At 45.6% G+C, this 18,344-nt stretch overlaps 1 protein-coding gene across 2 annotated transcripts in view; it reads left to right on the plus strand.

Annotated features, from left to right (window-relative positions):
• The first annotated feature begins 3,253 nt into the window (after positions 1–3,253).
• The window catches only part of CSGALNACT2 (chondroitin sulfate N-acetylgalactosaminyltransferase 2), a 110,594-nt gene continuing 95,503 nt past the window's right edge, over positions 3,254–18,344 (plus strand). For both annotated transcript variants that reach the window (XM_069753112.1, XM_069753111.1), the window contains exon 1: positions 3,254–3,398. The gene's annotated coding sequence lies outside the window, so the exon portion shown is untranslated. The remainder of the gene's footprint in view (positions 3,399–18,344) is intronic.

The raw sequence follows: 18,344 nt of genomic DNA on the forward strand, positions 1-18,344 counted from the left end.
AGGGGCCGTCGGAAGGTGAAAATAACCATATTTTTTATTTTTTTTATAGTTTTTAACATTCTATCTTTTACTATTGATGCTGCATAGGCAGTATCAATAGTAAAAAATTGGTCACACTTGTCAAGCACTATGCTTGACAAGTGTGACCAACCTGTCAATCAGTTTTCCAAGCGATGCTTCAAATCACTTGGAAAACGCAAGCATTCTGCAAGCTAAAAACGCTTGCAAAACGCTTGTGTTTTGTGGGAAAAAGCATGTGAACTCCGCATGCGTTTTACCCACGGCAGGGAGTTGCAGAAATGCTGCAGACATTTCTGCAACGTGGGCACATAGCCTTACAGTGTGGATACTAGGCCAATCTTTCTTTCACTGTGTTGAGTGGAGAGCGAGGCAGCGCTGTTATTGTTTAAACCTGGCCATGTCCTCAGATTTGGTTAGGGTTTTTTGATTTGGTGTCAGTGGACAGAAATGGATTGGCCTCATGGACCAGATGACCTTGATGTACAAGTCTCCAACTCCAGACGTGATCATCATTCATCTCGGAGGAAACAACATTGGAAAACTTGGAACTGTTAATTTATTATTTCTGATGAAGCAAAATTTTTTAGAGTTAAGAAATAAGTTTCCCAATGCTATTTTAATATTTTCTGAAATAGTGCCAAGATTGCTTTGGTTGGAATCCGGGGACTTAAAATTTTTGGAAAAAATTTGTAAAACATTAAATAGGTCCATGAGCAAGTTTATGGCGTCTATCGGTGGATTTTCTTTCAGGCACGTTGACTTGGAAGGTGGAGTGCCAGGCCTTTTTCACAATGATTGGGTGCATCTTTCGGAGGTAGGCACTGACATTTTTAATCTCAACTTACAAGCAATGGTGGAATTGGCCCTTGGAAGGGTGGGGCCACTCTTGCCTACTGTTGGTTAGGCAAGGTGTCTGTTGGGAAAGTCGTTCAGGGAACTGAATGGACGTCAGGTTTTTTTCAATGGTAAACGGGCTTGAGCTTTGGCTAAGCTGCGGTTTGGTTATAAGTTTTATATGTGAATTTTTAATAAAGGCCATGGCCAAATAATATTCCAACCAAAGTCAATGTGTCATGTCCATTGCTTTATTTTTCCATGTCTGGTAAGCTGAAGGTCATTTTCAGGTATTGGCTGTACAATGCCATTGTATTATATTAGGCTGAGTCAATGAAAAAGTACCATTTATTCCACTAAAATGTTGCTTTGGCACCAAGTTTTAATTTTCAAAAGGGAAAATGAACGGTACAATTTGTTACCCAATTTATCCTGAGTACGCCAATACCCCATAAGTTTTCAAAACCTACTTTTGAGGCACAGTGCAAAGTCCAGAAGGGAAGATGCGCCATACTGGAGTTCAGATTTTGCTGGACTGGTTTGAGGGGGCCATGTCACATTGGCAGAGCCCCTGAGGTGCCAGAGCAGCAGAGCCCCCCATACTGGGAAATTGGGTAATAATGGAACCAAACTTTGTCACGCAATTTCTGCTGAAGGTGGATAATACTGCTTAGCAACACGGCAAGACTCGGAAAGGAAGGAGTGCTATTTGACTCATGGAGAACAAATTTTCGTAGAATAGTTTATGGACTCCATAAACAGAGCCTCTAAATGCGATAAAAGCAGAATCCCCCCTCAAGTGACCACATTTTGGAAATTACACCCCTTTCGGTATTTATCTACTGGTGTAGAGATGATATTGACTCCATGGGTGTTTTTCAGAAACAAGCCGCAATGGATATTGCAGAGAGAAAATTGCAAATCTGCCATTGTAGTGTCCAGTACGTTGAGGTGCTCATACATTGTAGTGTCCAGTATGTTGTAGTGCCTGTATGTTGTAGTGCCCATACATTGTAGTGTCCAGTATGTTGTAGTGCCTGTATGTTGTAGTGCCCATACATTGTAGTGTCCAGTACGTTGTAGTGCCCTTACATTGTAGTGTCCAGTATGTTGTAGTGCCTGAATGTTGTAGTGCCCATACATTGTAGTGTCCAGTACGTTGTAGTGCCCTTACATTGTAGTGTCCAGTATGTTGTAGTGCCCATACATTGTAGTGTCCAGTACATTATAGTGCCCATACATTGTGTCCACCACATGGTTATGAGACCCGCACCCTGTAAATTAATTAAGCTCTCACAGCTACGAAAATGCAAAACCTGGGGACCCTAAATGTGGTTTAGGCACACTGTGGCTCAGAAGGGAAGGGGGCATGAGCGTGTCACATCAAATACAAACCTAGCTTTACTCACCCTCAATGGTTCCAGCGCTGTTCTCCTCCACTGCTCCAGATGTCACATTGACAGAGCCGAAGCCAATAGCTGATTAGCTGTCGATGTGACATTAGCACCACAGACAATAACAGACTCCAGGACCAGCAGTGGAGTCAGTCCGGTAAGGGTGAATAAAACGGTTTGTATTTTAAAAAAACTGCACCTGAGGGAATGAGGTTATGAAAACGTCTTCAATGTCCAGAACTCATTTGTGCCAGCCTGAAGAGACATGAATTTGATGGAGAACATCCGTACCTATATGCTTTTGGTGTCGCCTAAAGTGAAAAAAGCACAGGGTGTAAAAGAAAAACAACAACAAAACCTCTGTAGCCAGACAAGGTGTTTTTTTCTGAAACCAGAAAACCCCTTTAATGACCAGAACCCATTGGGCCGGCGGCCTGAAGTGAATCTGCCTGCAGTGCGAAACCAGTGGCTCAAAGGCATTTAACCCTTTAACAACAGTGGTTGCTTAGTTAAATCATCATCAAAATTGGCTATTTGCCAGTTTAAGTCCAGTAACCCATTGGGCCACCTGGAGAGACCTGAATTTGATGTGAGATAAGTGGCCAAAGCAATTTAGCCCCCTCAATCCACCAGCTTCGTATTCATAGCAAACTGTGTCCACTGATGCCAGCCTGTGTGGTGTGGGGCACGTAATGGTGGTGTGAGGCCACTGGCCCTTTGGATCAACCCCAGCAGGGCCAACGTCGATGCCACTTGTAGCTGCTTCCCCTGCCCGCACCTCTGGGCTCCGCACTGCTCTCTATTAAACACGTAAAAATGTACTGAACAAGAAACTGCAGCATAAGAAGCAACTTCACCCTCCCGAGTAAGGGCACAGCGGCAATATTAGGGTGGCACTGTGTGCACGGGCTCCAGCGGGCGGTGCGGCCCCGGGGGCGGGCGGTGCGGCCCCGGGGGCGGGCGGGCGGCTCCAGCTCTCTCCTCCTCCTCAGTCTCATTTCCTCGGTCACAGGAAGTGTCGGCACTGGAGAGGCTGCGCTTTGTGTGCACGGTGTGTGGATGCAGCATGTAGTCACAGTGTGCATACAGACAGTGTGCGTGCAGACACCGTGTGCAGCCATCCCACCGGAGCAGGACGCCCGCGCTCAGGTGAGACACTGCCCATTCTATGCCACGCTCGTGTTATAGGGTCCTCACTCTGGGGGGCTACCTACTGGACTTGTAGTCGGTGGCTCAGAGGAAAGGTTTGGGTGTCTTGTAGCAAAACCAATGGTTGTGATTCTGTCTTCAATGTAAGTGGCTCTACTATGTCACAGATGGAGGATCAGGCTTCTGGGATGAGGTCATCTTCCAGCATTCCCTGCCTCCTCTATGTAGCGGCGACTCCTGGCTGCCACCATGTCTGCTGTCTGAGAACCCTCATTGCCTGGCAGGAGGCTCTAGTCTGTGTATGAAGTCCTGGCTTGCAGAAGCTGCCGTGGTCCAGAGCCGATCCTCCGTGGTCCAGAGCCGATCCGCCGTGGTCCAGAGCCGATCCGCCGTGGTCCAGAGCCGATCCGCCGTGGTCCAGAGCCGATCCGCCGTGGTCCAGAGCCGATCCTCCGTGGTCCAGAGCCGATCCTCCGTGGTCCAGAGCCGATCCTCCGTGGTCCAGAGCCGATCCTCCGTGGTCCAGAGCCGATCCGCCGTGGTCCAGAGCCGATCCGCCGTGGTCCAGAGCCGATCCGCCGTGGTCCAGAGCCGATCCGCCGTGGTCCAGAGCCGATCCGCCGTGGTCCAGAGCCGATCCGCCGTGGTCCAGAGCCGATCCGCCGTGGTCCAGAGCCGATCCGCCGTGGTCCAGAGCCGATCCGCCGTGGTCCAGAGCCGATCCTCCGTGGTCCAGAGCCGATCCTCCGTGGTCCAGAGCCGATCCTCCGTGGTCCAGAGCCGATCCGCCGTGGTCCAGAGCCGATCCGCCGTGGTCCAGAGCCGATCCGCCGTGGTCCAGAGCCGATCCGCCGTGGTCCAGAGCCGATCCGCCGTGGTCCAGAGCTGAGCTTCCATATGGACATGAGCTGCAGTCCTGGAAGCTGCTGACCAGGAGGACACTATAGGTCTAGGATCTACTGTCATGTTTCAGTTTTTAGTAAGAAACTCACAAGTAAAGAGAGTGCAACAGATGTTAAAAACCTTTTTAATGTGTAACTTCATTGACAAAGGTAAGTGCCGGGGCTCCATAGGTGTACAGGTGCTTCTCACAACATTAGAATATCATGAAAAAGTTAATTTATTGCAGTTCTTCAATACAAAAAGTGAATCTCGTCTATAGTCATTACAAACAGAGTGATCCATTTCAAGTGTTTTTTTTCCTGTTAATATTGATGACTATGTCTTACAGCTAATGAAAACCCAAAAGTCATTATCTCAGTAAATTAGAATACTTTATAACACCAACTTGAAAAATGATTTTAAAATCCGAAATGTTGGCCTACTGAAATGTATGTTCAGTAAATGCACTCAATACTTGGTCGGAGCTCCTTTTGCATCAATTACTGCATCAATGTGGTGTGGCATGGAGGCGATCAGCCTGTGGCACTGCTGAGGTGTTATGGAAGCCCGGGTTGCCTTGATAGCAGCTTTCAGCTCATCTGCATTGTGGGGTCTGGTGTCTCAGATCTTCCTCTTGACAATACCCCATAGATTCTCTATGGGGTTAAGGTCAGGTGAGTTTGCTGGCCAATCAAGCACAGTGAGGGCAGTCCCACACGTCCAGATAATTCCGGTACCGGAAAAATCTGTACCGGAATTATCTGTGCCCGTGCGTTTCTGTGGCACATCAGTGTGGCACACTTGTGCCGCCCGTGTGCCCACTGGGTACCACACGCACCGTGCAGGAGACAGCGCTAAAGTTTAGCGCTGTCCCCTGCATCTGGTGCTGAAGCCGCCATTCATATCTTCCCTGCAGCAGCGTTTGCTGTAGAGAAGATATGAATATTCCTTTTTTTTTTTTTTTATTCTCGTGTTTACAATAAAGATCCATGTCCCCACCCCCCTCCTACCCTCTGTGTGCCCGCCCGCTGTTCTTAAAATACTCACCCGGCTCCCTCGCTGGCTGGCGCTGCTTCCTGTCCTCGCCGCACCTTCTACTGTATGAGCGGTCACGTGGGGCCGCTCATTTACAGTAATGAATACGCGGCTCCACCCATGTGGGAGGTGGATCCGCATATTCATGACTATAATCGGCGGCCCCACGCTGCTGCAGGGAAGATAAGAATGGGGCTTCAGCACCAGTGGGGGGGACAGCGCTTACTGTAGCGCTGTCTCCTGCACGGCACACGGACAACGTGTGAGCATAATAAACATAACGCACCAACCCATTTCCTTAGGTTACGGATGGGCAACACTCCAAACTTGATATAAACATATTGACCGTAAAGTTACTCAGTCACAAAGTGTTTAATAATTAAAAAGAAACCCTTATTCACATATAAACAATATAAACAATACACACAATTAAAAACAGTGCCTTTAAAATCAGAACAAAATTTGATAGCAAAGGTAGACGAAGGGAACCGTGGGTATCCAGATAAGATTACTCAAAATTACTGCTACACATACACCCATAAGAATTCATTAATCACTGGAAGAAAATTCCTTGCAGCAAATGTTAAAGTTTTCAAGTGACAATGCAAAATTGCTGCTACTCATATATTCATAAATGTTTATGAAGGATATTCGGTCACAAAGTAAAAATTCCTTGTAGCATATACTTAAAGTATTAAGGTGACAGTGCAAAGTAGTTCATATAGGGTCAACAAATGACAGTGCAAAATGATCTTTATTGGGTTAAATCCCATACAAGTGCACTTACAAGATAATTATAGATAGTCAAAAGAAAATTCATTGACCGAGAAAAAAGGATATTCCCAATACCCAAAGCCAAACCCCACCATCAAAAAATCAGAGTGGGACAGCCAAATATTGCACATTGATCCGCATGCCATTGTAACAAGCTACGTCCCTACAATGCAGGGCACAGGCCCCACCGTCACATTCCACCAAATGGAGCCCAAATTATATTGCACATTCTCTCAACCTCATAGATGTCACACATAAAGAATAGAAAACTGTGAGCAATCCACTCGGTACATATTACCTGGATAAATCTGCTGCTCCCCTGCCTCGTGGCACGCTACACTTTGACTACCCCGACGCACGTTTCGCATCTGATTCCTCCTGGGGGCATGTCTGAGGTCAGGCATCATGGAATACTTAAAGTCCAAAGTAACCAATCAGGCTCCGTAAATGGGGATATCCCAGGCGCGTCATGCAGAGACAGAGTCCACTCATCAGCCAATCCGGTACAGTGCAAGGGTCTGTCCCCGGCGCGTCACCCAGAGGCCGCACCCACTAATTGGCATAGCCGTGCGTCACATGAAGGCCGAGCCGGTTGCCAGTGGTAATGGGTTTTTGTATTTACATAGGATTCAAGCGTTGTCCATTTTAGCACCTCCCCATTGGCACATACTGTATCTCAAATCTAGCTGTCTTATTTAATTTTCATTATCCTGTGGGGACTGGGGTTTCCACTCTCACTGGGCTGGAGCACACCCTTTTGGATCTCACAAAATGGCATGTGGCATCCATAAGTATCATCAGGCTTTGTATGATTGGTGGTGCACCCGTTAAATAGGATGTCCCACAGTACCTAGCCATACTCTGAGTAAAGGTACCTTCACACTGAATGATATCGCTAGCGATCCGTGACGTTGCAGTGTCCTGGCTAGCGATATCGTTCAGTTTGACACGCAGCAGCTATCAGGCCCCTGCTGTGATGTCGTTGGTCGCTGCAGAAAGTCCAGAACTTTATTTCGTCGCTGGACTAACTGCAGACATCGCTGAATCGGCGTGTGTGACGCCGATTCAGCGATGTCTTCACTGGTAACCAGGGTAAACATCGGGTTACTAAGCGCAGGGCCGCGCTTAGTAACCCAATGTTTACCCTGGTTACCAGCGTAAACGTAAAAAAAACAAACACTACATACTTACCTTCTGCTGTCTGTCCCCGGCGCTCTGCTTCTCTGCACTGGCTGTGAGCGCCGGCCAACCGGAAAGCACAGCGGTGACATCACCGCTCTGCTTTCCGGCCGCTGTGCTCACAGTCAGTGCAGGAAAGCAGAGCGCCGGGGACAGACAGCAGAAGGTAAGTATGAAGTGTTTGTTTTTTTTACATTTACGCTGGTGGCCCTGTGCTTAGTAACCTGATGTTTACCCTGGTTACCAGGGGACTTCGGGATCGTTGGTCGCTGGAGAGCTGTCTGTGTGATAGCTCTCCAGCGACCAAACAGCGATGCTGCAGCGATCGGCATCTTTGGCGGTATCGCTGCAGCGTCGCTTAGTGTGAAGGTACCTTAAGGGCGCCAGGAACGCGTCAGTGGCAGCGTGTTTATAGCCACCATGTGGTGTCTGTTTTGAATGTGATCTAATAAAGCTTGAAGATTTTACTTACGAATGCAAAAGTCAATTTATACTATTTTCCCGGATATTATAAGTCTACTGGTCTTGGGGGTTTAGAGATAATTTAAGTATGGTACGCTGGAGACAGGATGATACTACCGGTCAGAGGAGGTGCTTGAAGCTGGATGTGACTGCTGGGCGTACGTGATTGCGGCAATGCTGAATGGGGGTTTGGTGGGAGCCCCTGGGTCTTGGTATACTGCTTCAAGGTGACTTGTGTGGAAAAGCTTTGGTTATCATTATACTCGGAATGGGGGCTTTGGTTGCCACTACTGTGAGGGGAGGAGGAGCTGAATGTGGCTCTCCAGCTCAGAAAGATTTGGGACCATTGTTATAAGTAATATTTCTTCCCTTTTCAATGAAGTTGTCGCTGAGCAGATTCTTGCTGGCCAGAGGTGACCATGACACCCATCACATGTCCCTGCAAAGATAATGCTCCCCATGTGTGCTAGCACTCTGGCCACAAGTAGCCGAGGCAGCAGCCATTACAGTATATATGGCAGAATGGACCAGATGGTTTATCTGCTGCTGCACCTATCCGATGCACCTCAGCGGAGACACACCATCAGAACAGCCAGGTTAGGTCATGCCTGGACTGTGTCCTTTCTCTGACAGATGGCTTGAGTCCTGACACCACAGACTTCTGGGTCAGTGGATTGGACCAATGATGAGGACTATCAGGATTCCCACAGGTGTACGGTCTTGTCCAGCTTCCAATGTATATCCTAGAAAGTAATTGGCGCAGAAAGTTGCTTTGTCATGCGCAAGTGGACTAGATTGTTCTCTGCAATAATGGAAAACCTTACGTGTTTCGGATCAGTCACTTACAGCTCGTGCCATTGATTAGATTGGCAGTGGCATCTGTCTGCTTGCCTGTCCATCATGTTCTGTATCTTCTGCTGCCAGCCCCCACAAAGCTTGGCATCCCATGTCTAGCGTTACGCACCGGACATCTTTCTATCTGTCCCACCATATTCTATACTAACTGCTTGCTTACATTGCCAAAAGACAGCCACATATATCCTGCCTGTTCATTATATTGTATAGCTAATCCTGACCTATACAGTGTAAAAAAACCTAAACTTGATCTAAAAAATAGATCATTTTTGCACCCAAAACAATTTCTGCTCCCCAAAAAATGGATCATTTATGATCAGGTTAATTAAAAACCATAACTACTATTTTTGAAAACAAACCTCTTCCTGCATGCATTCTTACATGGCATGTTTATAAACCTCGGTATGGCAGGCATCTGCCCCCAAAAATATATATTTCTGGTTAATTTTAAAAAGCATAAAAAGTTTATCATTGCAGTGTGGCAGCTCCCCCCCAGTTATCTCTTGCTCACCCATGGCCATACAATGTATGTTAAGGTCCCGTTGACATTACCAAGGCAATGTTTGCTTTAAAGAACTTGAAAAGGGTTGGCTGCAGCCCTAGGAGACCACAGTGTCATACACTTGTTTCAAGAGCAGCTGGAGACATTGCCGTAGTTTCGAATCATTAAATAAAATATTTTTAAAAAGACGAAGTTGACCAGTTCAGATTTTAAAAGATCAGCTCATCTCTGTTGGTGGTATATTCTAGCAGTTTTCTATCCATACTAGTTCACCTACAGTTATGGCCAAAAGTATTGACACCCCTGCATTTATGTCAGAGAATTCTCGGTTTCTTCCTGAAAATGATTGCAAACACAAACTATTTGGTATTATTATCTTCATTTAGTTTGTCTTAAATGAAAAAACACAAAAGAGAATGAAGCAAAAAGCAAAACATTGATCATTTCACACAAAACTCCAAAAATGGGCCAGACAAAAGTATTGGCACCCTCAGCCTAATACTTGGTTGCACAACCTTTAGCCAAAATAACTGCGACCAACCGCTTCCGGTAACCATCAATGAGTTTCTTACAATGCTCTGCTGGAAGTTTAGACCATTCTTCTTTGGCAAACTGCTCCAGGTCCCTGATATTTGAAGGGTGCCTTCTCCAAACTGCCATTTTTAGATCTCTCCACAGGTGTTCTATGGGATTCAGGTCTGGACTCATTGCTGGCCACCTTAGAAGTCTCCAGTGCTTTCTCTCAAACCATTTTCTAGTGCTTTTTGAAGTGTGTTTTGGGTCATTGTCCTGCTGGAAGACCCATGACCTCTGAGGGAGACCCAGCTTTCTCACACTGGGCCCTACATTATGCTGCAAAATTTGTTGGTAGTCTTCAGACTTCATAATGCCATGCACACGGTCAAGCAGTCCAGTACCAGAGGCAGCAAAGCAACCCCAAAACATCAGGGAACCTCCGCCATGTTTGACTGTAGGGACCGTGTTCTTTTCTTTGAATACCTCTTTTTCTCCTGTAAACTATGTTGATGCCTTTGCCCAAAAAGCTCTACTTTTGTCTCATCTGACCAGAGAACATTCTTCCAAAACGTTTTAGGCTTTTTCAGGTAAGTTTTGGCAAACTCCAGCCTGGCTTTTTTATGTCTCGGGGTAAGAAGTTGGGTCTTCCTGGGTCTCCTACCATACAGTCCCTTTTCTTTCAGATGCCGACAGATAGTACGGGTTGACACTGTTGTACTCTCGGACTGCAGGGCAGCTTGAACTTGTTTGGATGTTAAGCTACCTTCACACTAAACAACTTCACAACGATATCGCTAGCGATCCGTGACGTTGCAGCGTCCTGGCTAGCGATATCGTTGTGTTTGACACGCAGCAGCGATCAGGATCCTGCTGTGATGTCGTTGGTCGCTGCATAATGTCCAGAACTTTATTTCGTCGCTGGACTCCCTGCAGACATCGCTGAATCGGAGTGTGTGACGCCGATTCAGCGATGTCTTCACTGGTAACCAGGGTGAACATCGGGTTACTAAGCACAGGGCCGCGCTTAGTAACCCGATGTTTACCATGGTTACCATCGTAAAAGTAAAAAAAACAAACACTACATACTTACCTTCCGCTGTCTGTCCCCGGCGCTCTGCTTCTTTGCACTCCTCCTGCATCCTGTGTCAGCTTCGGCCAGCCGGAAAGCAGAGCGGTGACGTCACCGCTCTGCTTTCCGGCCGCTGTGCTCACAGTCAGTGCAGGAAAGCAGAGCGCCGGGGACAGACAGCTGAAGGTAAGTATGTAGTTTGTTTTTTTTACTTTTACGATGGTAACCATGGTAAACATCGGGTTACTAAGCGCGGCCCTGCGCTTAGTAACCCGATGTTTACCCTGGTTACCGGCATCGTTGGTCGCTGGAGAGCTGTCTGTATGACAGCTCTCCAGCGACCAAACAGCGACGCTGCAGCGATCGACATCGTTGTCGGTATCGCTGCAGCGTCGCTTAGTGTGAAGGTACCTTTAGTCGAGGTTCTTTATCCAACATCCGCACAATCTTGCGTTGAAATCTCTTGTCAATTTTTCTTTTCCGTCCACATCTAGGGAGGTTAGCCACAGTGCCATGGGCTTTAAACTTCTTGATGACACTGCGCACGGTAGACACAGGAACATTCAGGTCTTTGGAGGTGGACTTGTAGCCTTGAGATTGATCATGTTTCCTCACAATTTGGTTTCTCAAGTCCTCAGACAGTTCTTTGGTCTTCTTTCTTTTCTCCATGCTCAATGTGGTACACACAAGGACACAGGACAGAGGTTGAGTCAACTTTAATCCATGTCAAGTGGCTGCAAGTGTGATTTAGTTATTGCCAACACCTGTTAGGTTTCACAAGTAAGTTACAGGTGCTGTTAATTACACAAATTAGAGAAGCATCACATGATTTTTCGAACAGTGCTTTTGTCCACCCCCTTTTTTATGTTTGGTGTGGAATTATATCCAATTTGGCTTTAGGACAATTCTTTTTGTGTTTTTTCATTTAAAGGGAACCTGTCACCCCGAAAATCGCGGGTGAGGTAAGCCCATCGGCATCAGGGGCTTATCTGCAGCATTCTGTAATGCTGTAGATAAGCCCCCGATGTTACCTGAAAAATGAGAAAAAGACGTTATATTATACTCACCCAGGGGCGGTCCCGCTGCTGGTCAGGTCGGATGGGCGCCTCTGGTCCGCTGCGGCGCCTCCCATCTTCATTACAAGACGTCCTCTTCTGATCTTCAGCCACTGCTCCGGCGCAGGCGTACTTTGCTCTGCCCTGTTGAGGGCAGACAAAGTACTGCAGTGCGCAGGCGCCGGGCCTCTGACCTTTCCGGCGCCTGCGCACTGCAGTACTATCCTCTGCCCTCAAGAGGGCAGAGCAAAGTACGCCTGCGCCGGAGCCGTGGCTGAAGATCAGAAGAGGACGTCTTGTAATGAAGATGGGAGGCGCCGCAGCGGACCAGAGGCGCCCATCCGACCTGACCAGCAGCGGGACTGCCCCTGGGTGAGTATAATATAACGTCTTTTTCTCCTTTTTCAGGTAAAGGCCCCTTCACATTTAGCGACGCTGCAGCGATACCGACAACGATCCGGATCGCTGCAGCGTCGCTGTTTGGTCGCTGGAGAGCTGTCACACAGACCGCTCTCCAGCGACCAACGATGCCGGTAACCAGGGTAAACATCGGGTAACTAAGCGCAGGGCCGCGCTTAGTAACCCGATGTTTACCCTGGTTACCATGCTAAAAGTAAAAAAAAACAAACACTAGATACTTACCTACCACTGTCTGTCCTCCAGCGCTGCGCTCTGCTTCTCTGCTCTCCTCCTGTACTGTCTGGGAGCCGGAAAGCAGAGCGGTGACGTCACCGCTCTGCTTTCCGGCTCACAGACAGTACAGGAGGAGTGCAGAGCGCAGCGCTGGAGGACAGACAGCGGTAGGTAAGTATCTAGTGTTTGTTTTTTTTTACTTTTAGCATGGTAACCAGGGTAAACATCGGGTTACTAAGCGCGGCCCTGCGCTTAGTTACCCGATGTTTACCCTGGTTACCAGTGAAGACATCGCTGGATCGGTGTCACACACGCCGATCCAGCGATGTCCACGGGAGATCCAGCGACGAAATAAAGTTCTGGACTTTGTTCAGCGACCAACGATCTCCCAGCAGGGGCCTGATCGTTGGTCGCTGTCACACATAGCGATTTTATTAACGATATCGTTGCTACGTCACAAAAAGCAACGATATCGTTAACAATATCGTTATGTGTGAAGGTACCTTAACATCGGGGGCTTATCTACAGCATTACAGAATGCTGCAGATAAGCCCCTGATGCTGGTGGGCTTACCTCACCCGCGATTTTCGGGGTGACAGGTTTCCTTTTAAGACAAATTAAATGAAGATAATACCAAATAATTTGTGTTTGCAACTATTATCTGACAGAAATGCAGGGGTTTCAATACTTTTGGCCATAACTGTATAAACTTAATATTTGGGCTAGTTCACATTTACATCTGAGTCTACTTTCCAAATTCCATCAGATTTGACAGTAAAAATAGTGCTGTGTACATGATGGAATGGCGGAGAAAACAAAACAAAGATGCCTATAAATGACCTTGCTCTTCCATCAGCACACGAATGCCACTAGATCCGAGGACGGTGATCGGTTGCTCTGCTTTATTTTGGACAAATCCTTTTAATTTTTAAACTAAAAGACAAACCCAACACAACAAAAATGTTATGGAAATTCAGAATTCTTCTCTACAGACATTGCGTCATAATTAATGATGCTACAATTCAGTTACTCCCTTATTTTATCGTTTTAGAAGTGTCAGTTTTGGCTCTGATCCCATGCTATTTTGAGTGTTGCCACGGAGATGTAAAAAGTCTTGCACAGTATCTGCTACGGATATACAACTACTAGATTTTTTCTATTTTGAAGATGTGCAAAATGTGTCTATATACATACAGTGGGTAAGGAAAGTATTCAGACCCCTTTCAATGTTTCACTCTGTTTCATTGCAGCCATTTGGTAAATTCAAAAAAGTTCATTTTTTTCCTCATTAATATACACTCTGCACCCCATCTTGGCTGAAGAAAACATAAATGTAGAATTCTTTTCAAATTTATTAAAAAAGAAAAACTGAAATATCACATGGTCATAAGTATTCAGACCCCTTGCTCAGACACTCATATTTAAGTCACATGCTGTCCATTTCCTTGTGGTCCTCCTTGAGATGGTTCTACTCCTTCATTGGAGTCCAGCTGTGTTTAATTACACTGATAGGACTTGATTTGGAAAGGCACACACCTGTCTATATAAGACCTCACAGCTCACAGTGCATGTCAGACCAAATGAGAATCATGAGGTCAAACGAACTAGCCAAGAAGCTCAGAGACAAAATTGTGGCAATGCACAGATCTGGCCAAGGTTACACAGAATTTTTGCAGTACTCAAGGTTCATAAGTACACAGTGGCCTCCATAATCCTTAAATGGAAGAAGTTTGGGACCACCAGCAGTCTTCCTAGACCTGGCTGTCCAGCCAAACTGAGCAATCATGATAGTAGAGTTTTGATAAGAGAGGTAAAGAAGAACCCCAAGATCAGTGTGGCTGAGCTCCAGAGATGCCATAGGGAGATGGGAGAAAGTTCCACAAAGTCAACTATCACTGCAGCCCTCCACCAGTCTAGCCTTTATGGCAAAGTGGCCTGACGGAAGCCTCTCCTCAGTGCAAGACATATGAAAGCCCGCATAGAGTTTGTTCAAAAACACATGAAGGACTCCCAGACTATGAGAAATAAGATTCTCTGGTCTGATGAGATGAAGATAGACCTTTTTGGTGATAATTCTAAGCAATATGTGTGGAGAAAAGCAAGCACAGCTCATCACTTGCCCAATACAATCCCAACAGTAAAACATGGTGGTGGCAGCATCATGCTATGGGGGTGTCTTTCTGCTGTAGGGACAGGACGACTGGTTGCCATTGAAGGAAACATGAATGCGGCCAAGTACAGAGATATCTTGGATGAAAACCTCTTCCAGAGTGCTCTGGACCTCAGACTTGGCGAAAGGTTCACCTTCCAACAAGATAATGACCCTAAGCACACAGCTAAAATAACAAAGGAGTGACTTCAGAAAAACTGTGACCATTCTTGACTGGCCCAGCCAGAGCCCTGACCTAAACCCAATTGAGCATCTCTGGAGAGACCTGAAAATGGCTGTCAACCAGCATTCACCATCCAACCTAACGGAACTGGAGAGGATCTGCAAAGGAAGAATGGCAGAGGATCCCCAAATCCAGGTGTGAAAAACTTGTTGCATCATTCCCAAGAAGACTCATGGCTGTAGTAGCTCAAAAGGGTGCTTCTACTCAATACTGAGCAAAGGGTCTGAATACTTATGATCATGTGATGTCACTTTTTTTTTCCTTTTTTATTAAATTTGGAAAAATTACTACATTTCTGGGTTTTTTCAGTCAAGATGGGGTGTAGAGTGTACATTAATGAGAGAGAATGAACTTTTTTTGAATTTGCAAAATGGCTGCAATGAAACAAAGAGTGAAAAATGTAAAGGGGTCTGAATACTTTCCGTACTCTGTGTATATTTAATGCTAATCTCTAAATTTTTTTGAGACTCACTATAGGGGTTGTTCAGTTAAAAAAGCCTCTTTTCAGGTGTTCTTGTAAGATGGGATGGCACTTTTAAAATGCATTTAAGAAACTTATATGGACCTGTAAGATGCATACAAGGAAATGAGCATGGAAGTGCTATCAAATGATTGCGGCAAGCTTCATGGGCCATTGGTTGTGTGGTCATTGTCTGGAATACAATTTATACAAAACAGGGCGGTGGAGGGAAGCTCCTGTCATTTCTAAAGTCAGGTGTGTGTTTGGGCCATTATAATGCTTGTAGCCTGCCTTCTTTACCAGATTTCCCCTCTGCAGGCTGTACCTTTAATTTTATGCTATGAGGTCTCCTGTACACAGTAGATACAGACATGAAGGATTCCTGTTTTTATTAGTAGTATTAGCTGGACAACCTATTTTACCCACAGGGAAGGACTCCTCCCTATACGCTAAACAGGATTTATTGCCCTCTATGTCCGAACAGTACGACCTGCACTAAACTAGTTGGATTTTTCTCTCTATATGTCCCCACATTTTATAGCAGCATTGTATGTATGTATGTATTCTTTAATAATAAAATAGTTTTGGGCTTTAATATACTCTTCTCTTGGGTAGTTCTTATGCCCATGTTTGCAATAGTTGCATGTTCATACTTAGCCGTGTAGCTGTGAATCCTGCTTAGGATGAAGACAAACCTACACAGACCTGTGCTTCTGCTTTCTAGAATCTTTCACCCCCTCCTCTCTCTCCCACTCTGCTCCTTCCGTCTTCATTGATGCACCCTTATGCTACCTCATTTACACCACTCCGCCCCTTCCCTTATCGTGATTGGAAGCACTCACTTTGGAGATCATTTCATCAGATGATGAAGTATTTTGCTTGTTCATCGGGTGATTGGCAGCCTGTTTACACAGCAGTATAATCCTGAAACCAGCATTTTTAACAACACTTGTTGACGATTATCTTGCATTGTTAATGACCCTTTAGTGTCGTTCTAGTACAGGAGTAGGGTCTGCTGTTTTTACCGATAAAACCCACATCTGCCCATGTGCTGTTTGGTATTGCTGTTTATGCCTATTCAAGTGAATGTAGCTGAGCCGTACCAGGCACAATCCAAGAACAGACATGGTGTTTTTTCAACAAAAACGGCACATTTTACCCCCTGGTTCCTCTCCCCTTTTTTGTAGTCTAGGAAGCCCACTCTAACAAGAATAGTATGTGCTGCAAGTAATCAGCCACTGCTCATCAGAGCAGGAGTAATTTTATTTTTATTTTAGGCTTCTGAATCAAGCTATTCATAAGGCACTATTCAGTAATGGACAATCCCTTTAATAAAAGAACTTCTTGTAACTCGGACAATTTATGGTGGAACCTGCAGCCCTTTCTGGTATTCTTTGTAATGTTGCACAGTGCTGGTAATGAGAAGCTGCTCCGCATTACAGCATTCCTTGGATTAGGATCATTATTTATTTTCATTAATTTCTTCACGTCTCTATTTGTTCATGAGGTATGATTGCTACAAAATCTGCCAGACAGCATTGGTGAAGCTTGGAAGCTCTTAAGCCCCCGTCACATACAGCGAGATCGCTGCTGAGTCACAAGTTTTGTGACGCAACAGCGACCTCAGTAGCGATCTCGCTATGTGTGACACGTAGCAGCGACCAGGCCCCTGCTGTGAGATCGCTGGTCGTGTCGGAATGGCCTGGACCATTTTTTGATCGTTGAGGTCCCGCTGGGTAGCACACATCGCTGTGTTTGACACCTTACCAACGACCTTGCTGACAGGACGTCCCATTGAATCATCATGAAATAGCATCGTTCTACAGGTCGCTACAGTTCGCCGCATCGCTGCTGCGTCGTTGGGGAGATCGCACTGTGTGACATCTCACCAGCGACCACATAGCGACGCTTGAGCGATCCCTGACAGGTCGTATGGTTGTCGGAATCGCTCAAGCGTCGCTATGTGTGACGGGGCCTTTAGAAACCCAAGATTATTGTGCTTAGTGTTTGCTAGTCTTTGGTTTGCATTGTTTGCATGTATGGAGCCTCAGAATTTCACAACTACTTGCACTTGTGATGTTCTTCAGGAGGCCAAGTTCACTGTGTGATTTTCAAATACAAGAATTTAGTAAATTCTCCTGACTATTATTTAGGTGTCATGGTAACACAATCCCCACCTTTCCCAATAAAATAAGACACAAACACAGGATTTACTTTGGAATATAAATTGGCCGTGGCGTTTATTTTTTGAGTAACTAAACAAATAATTTAATTTGATAATAATAACCAATACATCCTTTTGTGTAAAATTTCCATAGACAGAATAAACTTCACCATATAAAGTCCAAATCCACCCAAAATCAGGGCGATATTCCCAAACGCCAAGCCTCATCGAGGCAAGGCACCCCCAAACGCCCCAGCCAATTCTCAATAGTGGCCTGGAGATCTAAATTGAAGATATCCAGGCCAATATCAGACAGATGAACCAAGTCCCGCCTATACAATCCCGGAACTCCGTCTTCAAGATTAACATGCCTGAAAGAAAAGCCGTGAATTAATGGCATAAAATTCTGCATATTCCTATTAACCCGTTTCCTAATACGTTCCAAGAACGAAGAACTCTTCTGGAACCATATTAGCCTAGGAACAATTTCCGAAAAAACAAATGTAGTTTTAGCAAACTCAGTTTTCAAAAAACACAAATCCCTCTTAATGGAAGAAAGGAGGTCAAGAGTTTTCACTTTACCAAGATCGTTGCCACCTAGATGGATAATTACTAAATTCGGATAAGGCCTCTTCTTAACTAACTCACGAAACTCAAAAATCAGGTTCCGCCATAACATCCCCCTCTTACTATGCCAAAAAATCTGGATGATGGAATTATCAAATGACAAATTCTCTGTATAGCATCGTACGGATGCCCTCTTCTCAGCCCAATACACAAAGGAATGTCCAACGATCCAAATAGTGAAAATACCTGAAAGATGAATAACAAATTAATCATATAATTCAGGACGAATGTATAATTTAAAGCGATTCGACTCCCATCTACCAATTTTCTTTATTGAGGAGTCACTGAGGCCAACTCTAGCAGCCTCAGTAGCTGCCCCAATCCGAAACGAATGGGATGA

The sequence above is a fragment of the Ranitomeya imitator genome, chromosome 2 (genome assembly GCF_032444005.1).
Source record: "Ranitomeya imitator isolate aRanImi1 chromosome 2, aRanImi1.pri, whole genome shotgun sequence".
NCBI classification, from domain to species: Eukaryota; Metazoa; Chordata; class Amphibia; order Anura; family Dendrobatidae; genus Ranitomeya; species Ranitomeya imitator.